The sequence below is a fragment of the Sinocyclocheilus anshuiensis genome, unplaced genomic scaffold (genome assembly GCF_001515605.1).
Source record: "Sinocyclocheilus anshuiensis isolate Anshui unplaced genomic scaffold, SAMN03320099.WGS_v1.1 scaffold2503, whole genome shotgun sequence".
Taxonomy (NCBI): Eukaryota; Metazoa; Chordata; class Actinopteri; order Cypriniformes; family Cyprinidae; genus Sinocyclocheilus; species Sinocyclocheilus anshuiensis.
This window is the reverse complement of record NW_015558690.1, coordinates 30,661-34,637: the sequence shown is the minus strand read 5'-3', so window position 1 is coordinate 34,637 and position 3,977 is coordinate 30,661. Positions and strand designations below refer to the sequence as shown.

The 3,977-nt window shown below is 39.0% G+C and overlaps 1 long non-coding RNA gene across 1 annotated transcript; it reads left to right on the top strand.

Moving 5' to 3' along the window:
• The first annotated feature begins 2,916 nt into the window (after window positions 1–2,916).
• On the top strand, window positions 2,917–3,540 carry LOC107681345 (uncharacterized). The gene is made up of 3 exons (XR_001633242.1): window positions 2,917–2,989; window positions 3,160–3,331; window positions 3,475–3,540. It is a non-coding gene; the product is annotated as an uncharacterized LOC107681345 (long non-coding RNA).
• The last annotated feature ends 437 nt before the right edge of the window (window positions 3,541–3,977 follow it).

The window sequence follows — 3,977 nt, the reverse complement described above, 5'->3', positions numbered from 1 at the left end:
TCCCACGGTATCGTCAAATATCACCATTTGGAGGTGAATGTCAGGGCCCAATGAAGAGCGCGGCCGGCGAGATGAGAGATCATGAAGGCAACTTTGGCGCGGTCAATGGGAAAGGCTTGTGACTGCATCTCGAAGTATAGGGAACATTGTAACAAGAAGCCACCACAATCCGCCGCCTCACCGGAGAAGATAGCGGGCCGTGCCATGGGACTGTGGGAGGCAGACACAACGGGTGTACGGAAGGCTTGGATTAAATCCTCCAGTGAAGTGGGGTTCGGTGGTTGTGGCTCCATGGAGAGTTTGGGGTGGTCTGGTCTTCGGGTGCGGCTGATTAGTACTCCGGTGATTGTGAACGGGTGTGTGAGGTGATTGGGCCTGACGAGGCTGGACTATCCCTGACAATTATATTATCTGCAAGTGCACTTTTTAAAAAGTATATTTTTAAGATTTGAAGTACACAAAAAGTACACTTTTAATACAATTAAGTACACTTCTTTTTCACAAGAGTAAGGAAGGTTATTAACACAAAGTAAGCATAAATTCATGAAAGTAAATCAGTTATAACTAAATGTTTTCAACATTACCTGTGAAGGGTTGAACCTTTGAAGGACTTCAGCCTCCCTGGCAGCTTCTTCAGGATCCGCATTGGGAGCTTCGGGTTCAAGTTCCCTGTTAATACTAGCAGCTTTCTGACATAACTGATCAAAACTTGATTCTGAGCTTTAAAAATATGTCATGAAGAGCAAGAGATAAATTAATTATGAATTATAGTGCAGAAAAATAGGCAAGGAAAAGCTGAGAGGGAGAGAGAGAGAGAGAGAGAGAGAGAGAGAATGCAAGTTAGTTCTCGCCGATCATTCACTGTTAGAGAACTAACCCCTCTGTCTGATCACAGTCAAATCACTGTGTATCTAAAAAAAAAAAGACAGAAAATAACATTAACACAAAGCCCAGTAAGCTGTACAATATCAGAAAACCATACAAATGGGCTGAAAACAGTGCTGAAGAATATCAGAAAGCACTTAGCAGCCAAAAAATACAAGCGCTGATTGATAATTTTCTAAATAACACCTATGCTCACACTAATGAAGATGTCAGTCTTGCTGTCAAAGATATCAATTACATATCTGACAAATCAGCAAAACAATCCAAATTGAAAACAAAAAATGGAAAAAATCAAATACCCAAAAATGGAAAAAATTGGTTTGATCAGGACTGCCAAACTATTCGCAAAAACTGAGAACATTGTCAAATCAGAAACACAAAGATACAAATAATGCAGAGATCCGCCTTCTTTACAATGAAACACTAAAACAATACAAACATACACTCAGATTTTATAGAATATAAAAAAAAACATCCTGGCGTCGTGAGACATTAGATGCAGTGAATGAATCTTCAAATATTTCACTTGATTATAAATTTAGTCAGGAATCATGGTTTGGAAGAAGTCTACTAAAATATGTACAAGTTATGTAACAGTAACACAATAACAACTAATGCAAGTAGGCTAATAAAAAAAGACTTACTCGTGTAAATGATATCCTCCACTGGATATCAAACCACCGCGTTCTTCTGAGGAAAATCCAAAGCTTATTCCTCTCAGCGCGTCTTCATCTGAGGTAAATTCTGTCTTATTCCTCTCAGCACATCTTCTTCCAGAAACGAACAATAGCCGAGATGAACTTGAGAAAAGTCTTGCTGCTTTGTTTACTGTGATGTGGGCGTTTACATGCCACGCGTCTCACGTGGACTATTGTAATATCAAAAGCGCGATCGGCTCGTGGGCTTGATCTATTTAGAGATAATGAAGGCAGACGGGAAAGACTGGACATCGCATTGGTTTCATACGGATTACTTTATCACAGAATGTTTGTTTTCGATAAGAATTGCTTCGTTTAAAATTAGACATGTCAAGCTTTCTATAGATATATCTCTCATGTCTCTGTGTTGAGTATTCACTGAGTTTCAGTTCATTTTAGTGACACGTTTCAAAATGAAGATCACGTAGACCAATGCGGCAGACAGCGCACAATGTTTTTCTTTATTTTACAAAAGCACAAAGTTTTGTTGTTATGTTTGTATACAAATAAAGTAGACCCTTTACAGATTCGATTGATGTATTGCTCTTATCTGTACGATCAAAACTGACTGAGTAATTTAAGTTCTTTTAGAGGCTTTCAAAAAAAATAAAAATAAAAACGCACCAGGGTTAAATCTCAGAGCATATTTCTTCTGTATGACTTGTGTATTTCCATTAACCTAAATTTAACTGTAAATTAAGTGTTTTGTTTTTCAGACCCTGGACATTCAAATGTAAACCAAGCCTGCCAGTCGAGGGGTGATGGGTCCAGTCATAAGACACAGTGATGGATCCCAGCACAGTGACCAGTACAGACACAGTGACGGGTCCCAGCATAGCGAAGGGTCCCATCACAGCAAACGGTACTGACACAGGAAGCAGTCCAGGCACAGTGATTTGTCCGAGGACGGTATTCAACCGAACCCTTATGCAATTCACAGTGGCAAGAGTGTAAATGTTCTAAAGTAGTGGCCATGTTATGAAATATTTTTAACGTATTTTGAGCAACTGGTTTTGTGTTTAACATTCTGAGCCTCGGGATTGACCACTCAATTTATTGTCTATCAAGTATCATCATGGGCAAAAGTAGATGGATTCTTTGAACCGACTGAGCTTGACTGACTGCTACAGCAGAGGCAGGAACTGCACACTGGGGTTCCTCGAGTTATCCAAACTTAATGAATCATATGGGCACAAAACTTGCTACAAGAGCTATATCCACTATTATGAACAACAAGGTAATATTCAACAAATTTTGTCTTTCAGATTATGGAAGTGTTCAAACGCCAATCTCAAGATATTCTGGGAGGTCTTTCTCAGAGCAGAGTAACAGGTCCTCTGCATGTGAATCCAGTCGTACAGGGCCTCGTAGGGAAACAGACTTAAGATTTCCAATGGATATAACAAGTAAGTATTTAAGTGTTTAAACTGTTATCAGAAGCACCAAAAATGAATTGAGCAGGTCATTAGCAGATTTAACTTGTACGTCTGTGTATGGATAACAATAGCATAATTTTCCAATTGGCTCAGTATAAACTGACATGGAGAATTTTGCATGTGTTTCTTTTTGATTTCAGAGTTTCAGAAAAAAAAGTCTTGTCTAAATTCGTGGAAATCCACATGGAGGTCAGAAGGCTGGGAAGAAGTGAGCCTCCCCTTTCATCCGCCCATACAGAGCAGCTGGAGACGATGGAGGACTTTGAGAGAGAGGGGGAATGCCTCAAGGACAAGCAAGCCTTTGAGTCCCTGGTATGATTTGCAAGACACAATCTGGAAGTGATGTAATTTTATACTCTGTTTTATTTATCAATATTCTTCTTTTTAATCAGTGAAACTTGTTATAGTATATTATTTTTCTAACATGACTGGAATATTACCCCCTCTCTTTAAAGGTGTTGCAACTTGCAAGAATTGGAGGGAAAGATGTAAAGGATTGTGTCCACAAAATTCTTGACAGGTATTTTCAACAGTATCCCTACATATAGAACTTGCCAAACACGTTACATTTCTTGTCACAGTTTGCCAGTTGACAGAGGATGTGACATATCTATCTCGGCTTATACTGCACTTTATTCACGGACCATAGCCTCAAATTAGAAACAAGTAGGCTGCGGAAAAACAGGAAGAGCTCCAGAGAACTGCAATTTTATATTTCATAAAAGGACAAATTGATCCAAAATCTAAATTCAAAATATTGATATTTAAAGTCCTCATGAAATTGAAATGGACTCTATCGCACATTGCTATTCTTGGGGTGAACAATTTATCCATGCAAGTAGGGGTGTTCGATATCACGATTTTTGATGGTGGGTGATTAAAATGTCTCCATGATCTGCTTTTGAAGAAATATGGTAGTATCGTGCTACAGCGCACATTCTATCAGTTGCAGTTCTGG